Source organism: Temnothorax nylanderi, unplaced genomic scaffold (assembly GCF_030848795.1).
Source record: "Temnothorax nylanderi isolate EJ_2023f unplaced genomic scaffold, tnyl_v1.0 TNYL_tig0055_pilon, whole genome shotgun sequence".
NCBI lineage: Eukaryota > Metazoa > Arthropoda > Insecta > Hymenoptera > Formicidae > Temnothorax > Temnothorax nylanderi.
The window spans coordinates 386,290-400,002 of record NW_027249117.1 but is presented as its reverse complement, the minus strand read 5'-3'; the positions used below and the strand labels follow the sequence as shown (position 1 = coordinate 400,002).

General features: G+C 42.0%; 1 protein-coding gene across 6 annotated transcripts in view; it reads left to right on the top strand.

Moving 5' to 3' along the window:
• Positions 1-13,713, top strand: part of LOC139772932 (protein turtle) — a 270,010-nt gene that overhangs the window by 11,103 nt on the left and 245,194 nt on the right. For all 6 annotated transcript variants that reach the window (XM_071706991.1, XM_071706996.1, XM_071706989.1 and 3 more), the window contains 2 exons: positions 3,777-4,139; positions 4,484-4,525. The gene's annotated coding sequence lies outside the window, so the exon portion shown is untranslated. The remainder of the gene's footprint in view (positions 1-3,776; positions 4,140-4,483; positions 4,526-13,713) is intronic.

Here is a 13,713-nt window from a genome sequence, read left to right as displayed (position 1 = left end):
GCTTGAACCTATCGAACTTTATTACCAGCCGGCAATACGTGTTATCGGAGATTCGTTTACCCGGGTAGGAACGCGGGAGTCGATTAATTTCGCGGGGACCGTCATCGGAAAATTTCCTAATTAGCTTTCATTATACCCGCGTTGGTCCTAAATTGACTTTCCGTTAGCGTAGTCACTATATATAAATATGAGAGACCTTGGGGAGAAGGAGAGGTGAGAGATAGAGGAACAAAGGTATCTCTCTCTCTCCTCTCGCTACTGCTCCCGTTTCGGCTTCTGGGCCATCGCGTTCTCGTCTTGGCTTGGTGGATCGCATCGCGTAAAGGGGAAAGGCAGGAAGGGGATGAAGTATAAAGTAAATAGCCGTCACGACCGATCGATGCTTAGATATTAGGAAATTCGTTGATCCGGTTCACGCTGATGGCGTTTCCATCCGGAAGCTATTAAAGGAATCTCGATCACACGGCTGGTCTTAGCGAGCGATATCTGGTTGGCTTATCTCGACGCTGATAATTTGGTTTGGCTCACATCGCCGCGCCGCACTGATTGCATTGTGCATTCTTTGGTGTATTAGGTATTAGGTACGCCACAACGAAGGAGGGAAAATGATGTTGGGAGGGAAAAAGGGGTGGGATAAACGACGATCGATGAGTTGTATTAAGGGTAGACACTTCTCTTTTTATATCGAATCTTTTTTCTAATTTTGTGGAATATCGCCCGACCCGATTATATCGGCAGTTGTTATTTATAGCGCTGCGGAGCGAAGGAGCCCGAGAGATATATCGATGACTTCTCGTCTCATACAATGTAATGTATTACATCGCTCGGCGTCTAATATTAATCTTCCTATTGGATACTGATAACCTTCATTTACGGTCTTAGCGCGAGATCTTTGAAATTTAATTTCGATTTTTGTCGAGAAAGAAACTACGCCGCGCATTTAAAATAAGTGTAGCTTTATCTTACGATTGTTATCATACAATTATCAAACAATTTTATCGTATATATTTAGATTTAGAAGTTAGTTTAATGTTAATTTTCTATCTCTCTCTCCACATAATAACAGAAATAATGAAAATCTTGCGCGAACCCCGCCCGGTGAAGATCGAGTTCTAAGCTTTTACTTTCGAGGGCACATTCAGCGGTTATAAACCGAGTTAAGCACGGCTGTTGCGATGGTACGGATGCGTATATATCGGCTGGCGCGAGTTTACATGTCTGGAGAACCGACTGCAACAGCCGACGCCACCGCAGAATTTCAGTCCCGAGGGACAGCGCTAAACAAGTTTCTAACATACATACATACATGCATAACTGCGCCAGTCGCGCCCGTTGATCGGTTATTCAATCAAGCTCTCCTGTCCGGGGATATACAGAACTTGACAAAATTCACTAAGGGAATCCGCTTGCAAGTTGGCGTTTAAAATGCAATTAGGGATGATACTTGTTGAGAAAATACTTGTATCAGTTATTTTAAACACGCAATATACTCGAGTGATAACTGGCTCTGATTTTTGCTCCGATTTTTATAAAAATTCTTCGTAATTGTAGTTCTTTAATTTTATAAATTCTATGTCAAAACGCGAAGATTATTGTATTCTACGGTATTAATACTACTGTCCTTCTATTACAAATGGATTTGAAATCAATTCGATATAAGAAAACAAAATATTCGACGTGCGTTAATTTTATAGCAAGTGTTAAATATTTCGCGACACGCATGTTTTCGTTACGTACAAAAACTTACCATATTGCAATTCGGTGATGCTCGTACAAACTGCCACTTCGATCACTTACGAGTCATTAATAACGGGTGTTAATTATTCTCAGCGAGCTAAGAATGGTGAGTTACAATGGATGATCGCGTTTAGCTTTTACCCGACACCTTTCGCGACCGTGTCTCGAGAGATACTAACACACTTCTCCTAACGCTCTGTGTTTCTTTACAATATAACGTACTATTGTAAGTATACTGGTATACACGACGCGCGACGTCTCACCTTGTTTACATTCGCGCGGCGAGATTCAAACTATTTCAAACCGACAAGTTCCGTGCGTCATTATCTCTCGAAACGCGATAGATATTAAAAGTCAAACGCGATCGTCTTTACAATTCGCGTTTCTTGTAATCCGCGAAATTAGTAAACTCCCGTAATTAACAACGAAAGTAATTATATCGAGGCGACAATTATTTCTCGCAACAGATACATCTCACGAGATTAATTCGTGGTAGGAATTGGAGCAACAGGGAATAGAAATTATTATTTCTGATATCCATACAGTATAATTATTTCTCTAGCAATACTTGGAGCTAGATACTTTCGCTATTCATATGTTAATGGTAGGAATCGGAATGGGAAGTAGGAAGCGAAAGGAAAATGGGAATGATAAATTATCGATTTATTGCAATATTTACGGACAATAATTATTTTAACAGAAAAGTATATTTTTGTTTCGTCAATAAGTGATTAACAAGAAAGACTCTATTTTTAATCGACAACATTTGGCAGTGTCGTGACAATTCGACCATTGGTTTTTGTCAGATTAGTCGTTAAGACGTTTCGACCATGGATCTTGGTCGAATTATTCGATTAATCCGACAAAAACCAATTGTCGATTTGTTACGACACTGCCAAATGTTGTCGATTAAAAATAGAGTCTTTCTTGTTAATCACTTATTGGCGAAATAAAAATATACTTTTCTGTTATTATACACCGTTGACCTAAAAATCGGTCTCCATCTTAGTATTATTCATCTCAAGATGTGTTATTGCGAAAAATATTACCACATGCCTCAGTGGTCGAATTGGCACGACGCCCTACACGGAATGAGGGAAGTTCCAGGTTCGAATCCTGGCTGAGATAATATTTTTCGTAATATAAATTTAATAATTTAATTTAATAAAAATGAGATGCTTATACATAAGTATCAAAGATTATATCAATTTAGAAAAGACCAAAACCCATGGTCGAAACGTCTTGACGATTAATCTGACCAAAACCAATGGTCGAATTGTCACGACACTGCCAAATGTTGTCGATTAAAAAATAGAGTCTTTCTTAATAACTATTTTCTTAACGATTCTTAAATCCGATTGCATCGTGCTTTTCCACAATTAACCCTCCGAGGCCACCCCTCTTTTTTTAATACGCTCCGGCCACACTGGGTGGTCGACACCCAGACGAATTCAGTCTCATAATTCTAATTAATGTGCACGTAAAAATTCATGCAACATCTTAAGGGTGTTGTTAAAAAATAGGTATATATGATGCAGAACCCGAAATGTGCTCGATGAACAAAAATGTTGTAATTTTTGGTCGCGATAAGAAATATACGCCGAGATCTGGGTGGTCACCACCCATAAATAATTTTAAAATGTTTATTAAACATAACTGACCTGATTTAAAGCCTTTCTACTGTACGGATCTTCGAGAGAGGGACTCAAACTGGGGATCCTAGGTGGAGGGACACTGATTATAAAATCTATCTTAAAAATATCGGGCTTGAATTTCTGTCTGGGTGGCCGCCACCCAGTGTGGCCTCGAAGGGTTAATGTTTTAAACAAAATGTAATTATACTTAATTGTTTCCGGATTAAAAGTGCAGAGTAATACGCGACTCGTCAAATCAAGTGATTCAAAAGAACCGTGTTAGATCGATTTATTAATAATGTGAATGTTTCGCAGAATTTATTTTTTCACTCACATATTTCCGGACTTGTGTTATAATGCGAAATAATAATCTCTTTAACGAATGTGTATTATTTGTTTTTATAGATGTGCAACATCGCGGATGGTATAATAACCTGGATGGCCGTACGATCTACGATAATTCTCTCCACTGTTTGAAATTCGTTCATTGCTAGATATCGCGAGTGCCGAATGGATTGCACGACCGTCGTTATTCGTCGTATTACTCCTCCATCGCCAGTAGTAAAAAAGTACGCGTTTCATACGTTTAACATTGAGAGTGCCGTATAATAAAGTGCCGTACGATTATCGTACTTTTTGATGATTATTGCTTACAATTGATCGCGCGCGTGTTTTCGCGAATGTATGTGTGAATGAGTGCCATGAAAAAATGCTACAATGGAGGAGGAGGCCAAGGTGGCATCATATAATGGCGGAACAACCCAAGGGGTATGTATTTTTACTTATTATTTATTCATTCTTTGTTATATTTGTGGAATCCATTGTTTGTTCTCGCGTTGCATGACGTCCTTTTAATATTCTACAACAAAATTAAAATAAAAATTCGTTTTTTTATTAACACATGTTCTTTTGAAATGTTTAATAAAATAAAATTTAAAAAATTTATAAGATAAAGATTTTTTTTGAAATATAATTTTGTTACGAGATACCTAATTAAATAACTTTATTTTAAAAATACGAGTGAAAAAAAAGTTTAATGCACGAAATAATTATGTTCTGAAATATTAATTATTTTGAGTGCTGCTGTAATTTGAATATGTTTATATTTACAGATTAATATGTGTGTTACAATTCCGCTGCTGCGCATCGTACCGGTGAGTTAAATTATCTTTTTATTTTAAGGTAATGGATCTCTCTGAAAGGGATTGCAAATAAATATATAACATCTCATTCGTCCATTACTTTGATGGATCGGCTAAGATAAATTAGTATCAATATCTTCTCTAATGACATCTGTATATCTGTATAATATACAAACACGAGTTTAATTTCGACGCTCTTAATGCACAAGAAATAATGAACGGTCAAGAATAAACGTTCTCTGTAATATTTTCTAACAAAAAGACGTTAATTTCCGAGTTGCTTAAGCGGCTTAGACGATGTAAATAACTTAAACCACTTAAGATAACTGTGATCCTCTTATCCCTCAGGCAATTTTCATATTTCCTTTATTATCTCCCGTGAGTGTTGTAACCCATCGCGGCAACCTGCCGTCGCAAATCATGGTGTCACACGTGCGATAAGGTGGCATATACGGCGATAACTATTCCCGTCGAGCGGTCCGCGAAAATGCGATCGTTTTTCTGTCGTTATTCGCGTCACGTCTCTTACAATTGCTTTTTTCGCCGTTCACACGAACATTGGTTAGCTCCAAAGTTTTCTTTACTTTTAACGTGGCAAGATCGGTGGAGTTGTGGCGGTTTCAGTATCTGCGATCACGCACCTTTTGCATTGACCGTGCGGCTTGTATTAGCCCTCTCTCGCGGCGACCGGGACCGTTTAACCGGTAATCCGGCACGGAAGCAAATAAGTTAAAGTTCGCAAACTTGTCTCGTCGTGTAAACTTAAAGTACTTGGCCAAAACGTTTAGAGGAGACACAAGCGCGCGTGCCCGCACGCCGACGACGACGACGTTATACGATGGGAAAGTTTCCAAAGACGCCATTCTCGTATCTGGCTCTAGGCGTTTTCGACGATGTACCTCGTTCGCTTCCTACGTAAATAGGTAGTGCCTTGCCTCCGTTAAATTATCGCTAGTCAGGGCACCGTTTAAACGCGCGCGCGCGCGCGCGCCCACGCTTGTGAATCTAATTCGCCCTCGCGCAGATTCGGGGCTTACGCGGATTAAGCGGATGCGCGCGGTATATTGTTTCGCGAACAAAGTTCGATAATGGTCGGCTGAAGTGTTGTTATTCGTTGCTAATAATTGTTACTCTCTTTCTTATCTATAGAAATGTAAATTATATCTCCAAAAATACGTTCATTAAAAACTAAAAAAAAATTTAATTTATCCTTAATTGAAACGAAGATTGTATTATGCATTTTTACGTTTTGCTTTCGTGTATCTCTCATCTTTTTTGCGACATATGTTCTAATGTAATAAATCGTTAAAAGCTAAAAAAGAGTTTTATAACAAGGATAAGTGAAATGACACTTCGTCCAATATTGCCAGCCTCTGAAAGTATGCATTATCGCGAAGTTAAAGTCTAATATCCGAGATCTCGCACTCATAATATCAGCGTCGTGTCGTTAAATATTCTGACAGGGACGTTCGCGATATTCCAGATGATCTCGTAATTTTTCCCCGACAATGTTCCGTTCGCTTCCCGGTTATCGCTATGAGAGAATGGAATTTGTTGCGGTAAATGGATATTTATGTGACGTACATCTACCGAGAGCTCGAACGGGTTTACGCGCCGTGACTGTCGAGAAAAGAAGCGGGGACAATCTCATGCTCAATTTTCTAAATAGATCGAGTATAAAGTACATCCATCGCGTCAAAGCTTAGAGGGTTAATGCATGCGGTGCGTAACGCCAGTTTCCCAATTGATTACTTTCTTCGTCAAACTGATACACCAGTGATTTAATACACTCATTTTATACCGCTACACTCGTATCATCAATTTTTATTTCGTCGGCAATTAATCTGAACACGCGTAAATTTCATACTTCCAACGACGACGGTATCAGGAAAATGCTATTACACTCCATCTTCAAAAATCGATTTCTTTAAGGGCCGGGTAGGTCGAGCGTGGTAATGGCGCTCTTGGTTTTAATCGTATCCATTAATCGTTATTTCCGCGGCTGAATATGCCGCTGCGCTCGCACTGCATTGGACGTTATTCCTTTACAACGAGGCGTTCCTTAATTTACTTAGTACTGCTCGCGACGGTTATACACCGGGAACAATTTTCGAGAAGCCTGCTTTTTCGGTGTTATTGCCGACAGATGCGTTCGAGGTATGGATTGAAATTTAATTTCCGTGTGTTCAGATTTTGATATCGAAGACGCAATTTTTAAATTAAATTGTTCCGACACTTCGTGAAATTATCTTTATATTTATTCGCGACGACGCAAATAAATGGTGCAAAGTCAATAAATTTTTTCATTTCTATAGAATTAAAAATTAAAAGCACCAAAATATTCTACCGGTTTCGGCCAGTTTTGGATGCTCGAGCCGTGTCCGCTTTCGCTTCTCGGGTTTAATCTGTAAAATGTGATAAGTATAAAAATGAGCAACCGTCTCGGTGCAACGCGCTCGGCAGCGCGCTTGTACGCAGCATCGGCCGTTTGCCAGTGTTCGAAATCCAATTTCTTGCTAGCGGAAACCCCGGGAAACAATGCGTTCTCATTCTGCGCCGCTCCGATCCTGGAGTCCCTTCTTAATCTTTTAGTTCTCAGCCGTAAAGTGTCCGGCTATAACAAGTTACGGTCCTGGAAGTGGAGCGGCTGTGCGAGTATAGTGTATATAACAAGAACAGAACGCCATCCCTTCGTCTCACGACTTTTGTATTGGTTGCAACTTCGTGGAATGATACTTTGCAGTTCTTGCCAGCTCGAGGCATGCAGGGCGCGACATGGGGACGTCAAAAGATCACTATATAGAAACGCGACATCGCGATAACGCGTTCCCGCGTGATACATCTTCAAAGCAGCTTTCGCGCATATTGTTATCGAAAATCGGCCAGATATTTCTCGGGACGCATGGTAATTCGAGTAAATTTTCCAGGCGTATTATTGTCTCTACGAGGATGAACTGGGCGATACGACGTCGTAACGCAAATTCGATTCTTGATGTCGGAGCGCGCGATCTAGTAGAAACCCAAACACATCGTACTCGGCGACTCTCGGCAAACGTATCTCCTGTCCGAGATCCGTACTCCGAATGATATCGCGGGACGTGAAATCCGAATCTCAGTAGCCGCGACAACGGCGTTCTCGTCTGCGTATAGCGTGGCATATATAGGTACGTTAAGAGACTCCCCGGTTGCGAGAGCGAGAGGCTCGCTCGGCCGCTAGGAAGCCCGGGTACGCGTCGAGGAGAGACGAGGCAGGTTGTAAGCGAGGTGAGGAACCGGCAGGTTGAGACCGGCACGGTTTCTCCTCATCTTCTCTCGCTGCTCTCGGCGCTCGCCGATGCTGGACGCCGCGCCGGTCGTACTCGCGGTATCCGAGTACCTACTCGAGTCGCGGTCCTTTAGCCTTGGACGGAAAGCATTGACCTCGACGTTCCACACCGAGGGCACAACCGGTCACGTGAACCATGGTCTACTACAAAATATTCGTTCTCTCTCTTTCTCCCCCCCCCTCTCTCTCTCTCTCTCTCTCCTCTCTCCTCTCTCCCCCTCTCCTCCTTTCCCTTCTTTACACACACATACACATCCTGGAGGCTGGTGTAATTCTCCCTTCTCATTCTCTTCCGTCTGTCTTCCTCCTTCTGTCCCTCCTTTCGTCTGTCGTAATTTCTCTCGGACGTAGGTACACGCGTTGATTGTATATGCGCGATGTAAACGCTCTCGCTTATATAGAATTTTGCATAAAACTTGAAAATACCGTCAAATTTTTATTATGCACTTCGTTTTCCTTTATCTTACGTATACTGTACGCCACGGAAATTGTCGACCGATGATAGAAAAATGTCGATTTTTGACAGAGAAAATAATAATAAAAATATATATCAATACACACATTAATTACAATTTTAAGAAAAAGGTATCTATAACACGATAATTTGAATATATTGAATTTAATAAAACTAAAAGTGATTTTTTTTTAACGAGATATTTTCCTTTTAATGCAATTGCGGTTGTACAATATCACTGAAATTGAGATAAGCACGCCTTCTATTTTTGCTCCAATTATCGTCGATTCGTTGCACTGCATCTTCGACAACCCGTCATGGAGCAATCGACGAACGAACCGTTCCTCTGAAACGTGCACAATCTGACTGCCGGGAGAAAAGAGGTTGAAATCCCGATATTATTCATAATGCAAACAGTAACAGTGCAATATAAAGTGCCCTCGAAGCGTACAATTCTATAATAATTTCAAAGGCTTATATCAATTCAAGTCCAACTTACACGAAAAATTGAAAGCTTTATTTACTGAAAATAATGAATTTTATTTTACGTGTCTGCGTTTATATTAAGTTTTACAATTTTTATTAATGTTACATTTAATTTACCTAATTTATACGAAAAACTCACACAAGTTACACGTTTACAATATTCTCATATGTGTTAACCTATTTATTTATTTTTTACTATATATTTTTATTACGTATTAAATTGCTAAATAAATCACACGACGTTGCAATCAATTGCTAGAAATTTTTATGAAGTCAAAGATTTATTCGCAAATATTCATTAGAGAGGTACACGCATGAAATGAAGACCGTGATATGCGACATATACGATGCACGATGCACAATTGACAATTTTCAGAGAGCAATAGTGTTTGCTATTCATTCCGTTTATCATGAATTGGGTAAAATGGGCATGCGGGGCGCCAGGGCCGTGCGCCCGTCAGTGGCGCGGCGAAAAAGCAATATTGATCTTATGCTAATTTTGCTACTGAGTTATGAAGGGTTCGTGCCGAATAGGATAATTTATTCTCCTGTTAATGCCAACTCGTACACGCTCCCGCGACCGTCGGGCGTGCGCATGGCGAGTATACAGCCGTGCTACCGGGAAAATCAGATTCGCGCCGTAAACCGTCTGGAATTCCGTCGCGGATTCACGTACGTCACGGTAACATAACGTAAGCCCGGCGACGACGACGTTACGCTCCGACGGAACGAGGACTTTTCGCGTTGACGCGCCCTGTCGCAAAGGACATTCGCTCATTTCCTAGGACGGAGCCATACCGGAACTTTTGAACTCATACATTTATAATGGCAACTCCATTTTCGCCCTCGCCTCGGCCTTCGTGGACGCGCCATTTGTTACGCCGTCGCGACGTACGAGCGAAAACGCGCCTCTATCCGATATTTACAGCCTGAGTACATTGTCAAAACCAAATGGAAACGCATATGAAATGATTTGACTTATGGCAGTTGTATCTAGGATCTAAAAATATGGTGTTTAACTGATTTTGGTTATTGGATGCATAGGTTTATTCTGCATAACATTTACCAACAATTACTAAATCCAATTTTTTAATTAACTTTTTTCTGATCTATTTTTATCATTCTTTTATTCTTCTACAACTAATGCTGTTCTCTTTCTAATCTTTACATAAATTATAAGGGAAAATTATAAGTTCTTTGATGTAGTTTACTTCCTATTCAATCCATTAAGCTCTTTTGTTAATTGGAGAATCATCCACATAATTATTATTAAAACTCGATAATTGAATCACAAGCAACTTTGCTAACTGATTTACGAGTTTCTTCTCGATTCGTGATGCAACGCGTGTCCGTCGCAGAAACAAAAAGAAACATTAACGAGCGCGGTCCCTCGGAACGACTGTCACAATGGTTGCCTTACTGATCCCATCGATCATTCGCCTGTCTTCGCTGTCCGCCGAATTGCTCCCACCGTAGACAGACTGCGATGTACGCAGAGTCTGAGTTCAAAGTTCCGCTCGATCGGATGTGTATACATACCATAGAGCAGCATTCGAGCGGCCGCTGATTCGTATTTATGGGCCCCTAATTTCGCGCGACTCGACAGTTCGCGCCTTCGGTGGGTCCGAGTCGCATTATCGAGCTGTCGTCGGCCGCGAACGAAATAAAAAGCATCGTCGCGATGCTTTCTTGCAATAATATTGGCGTTGTCATCGAGCCGCGGTGACGTGCACGTCGCAACAATAACGTTACATCGATGCGATGCACGCAGGTAGATAGAAAACCGCGACGCGAGTTTCGCCGCTCGTGGTTCTCAGGAATGCAGCGAATTTGTAAAATTATTGGGTAGCTTTGTTTGACGTAGAAGCGCTTCGTTGGCGCACTAACGACAGTAAAATATTTCATCGTAGACATTCGACATACGGTATATCGTAGCAACGCTGGAAATGTTTTGAGAGAATGTACCAGTTATATTTACAAATATGCCAGTAAACGAATACCACGTCGTATTTATTAAAGAATCACATGTGATTCTCTGAATAATATCTGACACGGTTCCATCACTTTCAAGCATTATTCTACATACTACTGACATGTTGTAGAAACCCAAGATTCGACCGCTCTCATAATATTATTCTGAGAATGATCCGCGGGCGTGATCCGTGCTCCGGAACCCGGCAGCTCAGCAGAGGAAGTCGAGCCGGCAGCGGAGAAGCGCTCGGAGAGGCTAATCACGGGCGTTTTACCACCGTCGTCGCAGGAAGTATCAGCGCAGTTCAAGGCAGCCGTCGTTTGCCCGTGATTAGAGCTCGCTACGCGCTTGTGGACGTGAGATTTGCGGTTACTGGGATTTGTAGTACAAATACGACATGTGGACCCCGAATACGACCGGGGGGGCTATATACGGTCATACGACCCATACGGCTGTACGACACCGTATAACGATCGCTATAGCACGTACGATACGTCGGCGAACAGCGCGCGGGCAATGGGACCCTCGTTACAACTGTACAACTACTAAACTGCATTACTGCAGCTCGGGAATCTCGGCGTAACTTCGGCATAGCCCGGCAGGCCGGAACTATTTCCCCCGAGCGTTACCACGGTTTCCGTCGTTCTGCCGGACACAAGCGCGTTTCTGCGTTCCCGGTTCTCAAAGCGTTGGCGTCGTCGTCGTCGCGATCGGCCACGGCTCTCTAGAAATCGATCTTGATTTCAGCGCCGCTATTAGATTGGATTACGTGCAATGCCGGGAAATGCAGCCAGCGCTCGCCAACTATTGATCATCTCCGGCGAACGTCGACGCAAGATGCTAGGCGACGTACAGATTGTTATTTTAACACTCTCGCGCGTTCTCTCGTACAAGCCCAGCGAGAAACTTTCGGTAGTAGTTAAGGAAGATTAATGGCCAGACCGCGTTTATTTATCCGCTCTCGGACGAGGCGCGCGATACGCGTGTTAGATGATTGAACATTTCGAAGACCGATTGGATTAATCGATTATTGATTCCGCCGTCTTAACGTTTCGTTAAAGATTAGCAACCTCGAGCATTTTCGTCGAAGAACAGAGCTCGACGTTGTCGTGGCACAGGTGCGCTTGGATGATGCAAACAAAGTCTGATTTCAAATCCCTTCGCTCCGATTCTGTCCGAGATCCTCTGTGGCTATACTTCCGGTTGAGCTACGTAACTTTCTCTTTCTTTCTCTCTCTTTTTCTTGCTCTCGCTCTCGCAAAGCATTTTTAGAGAGCTTTACCTGCTGCAACATCGCCGGTTTTCTATTACGGAGCTGTTTCGAGATTGTTACAGCAGACGCCGGGGTTTGAGTACTGCTTGTTTGCTTATTCTTGCAAGGCAAACGTCGCTTCCCGACGGTACTAAGTACACGGCGTTTCTCAATATTCCTGTAAATAACAGGGACCGTACAAGAAGAGAATACCTCTCGTTGTACAGCACATTGAGGGAACTGGACTTACCGTTTCTATTCTTGCCACTTGTTACGGCGAAATAAAACGCGAATAGGGTATAAGCCGCTCCTACCTGAAGGGGGAGAGATCGCGATAAATTATGTAAATTTCGACTGGATATTTACGTACTTTCTGGCACGCTTTTAATGCGCCTCTCCCGAAGTTTCAGACCATGTAAAACGTTAAACGTTCCTCTTAAATCTGCGACGACGAAAAAAAAAAGAGAGAGAGAAGTGGAAGGAAGAGCGGAAGATAGAGAGGAGACGGTACCTAAAATTTCCATTAACGCTCGGCTGCACGACGACTGTAAATTATGACTGTAACGCGTAAGAGGAAAGGCGGTAACAAATGGTAAAATTATCCAGAAAATTAAGTTTCATAAAAGAGTCGGCGCTGCGCGACCGCGAAACGGCTTCTCGATTCGTGCCCGGATCGTAAACATGACCCGCTGCCATTAGACCCGCCGGTGCATCCCTCGCGAGTTCAACTAGTGTGAAATATTCTCCACTTTATTTAGATCCATTATCTATTTATGCGCTCTTCCACTTTGCCTATCACTTCGCGCTCGCTTCTATCCAGGTTGGCGAAGACGAAGCCTTACTGCGCCTTTCATCGGGACCGCGCGAAATACGTAGCAACCGATTAGCTCTGTTTATTTCCATTCATACCGTGTAAATGCTTGAATTAAATGAGATAAATGCATTAACGGCGAACCTCGATTAAAATTAACGTTATAAAGTTAGCGACGCGCTAAACGGGATCATCGGATAAACCGCATCGTAATATGAATCCACGCATGCCGTCGCAGTTAATTGCATTATACGAAGTCAGGATTTTCGTCTAGTTACGCGCGCGTGTTATGACGCTGCTAACCTTATCCCGTCGTCGATCTTCCCCGCATCGTAAACCCAATCCGTAACCATTAGATTAGAGCAGGATCCGTGAAATTTCGAGTTGACTTTGACGTCATGCGCAACGATGTACCTAAACTTCCGCGTTTAGAGATACGCGCTTATCCTAATATACCACTCACGTTGACGCACGCGAACGTACGTGGATCTATGAATCTCTCGCAGGCGCCACGTTTGTATCGTACGGGATGCTTTGTAGTAGTGGTAGCCTAGATTTTTACGTGCGATAATGCTATACTTCAGTTACCAGACACAAGCGGAGAAAGATCTATCTCTCGGCTATATACACAGTCGTGATACATTTGTGCAAGACACGTTTTTTGGGGCGCTACCGATTTGATATCTGAGAAAGTCATCGCCATTTTTACGATATATGTTATTACAGGTGTTAATTTATTTGCAAATTATAATTCGAATCCGTTCAAAATGCGCAAAATAATAATTTCTCAGTAATATAAAAATATCAATATAAAAATATCAATTGTAACACGGAATAAAGTGTTCTCTAGATTCGTGCTGAAATGCAACTAGGCTGTTTATAGCCTTCTATATAAAGAAT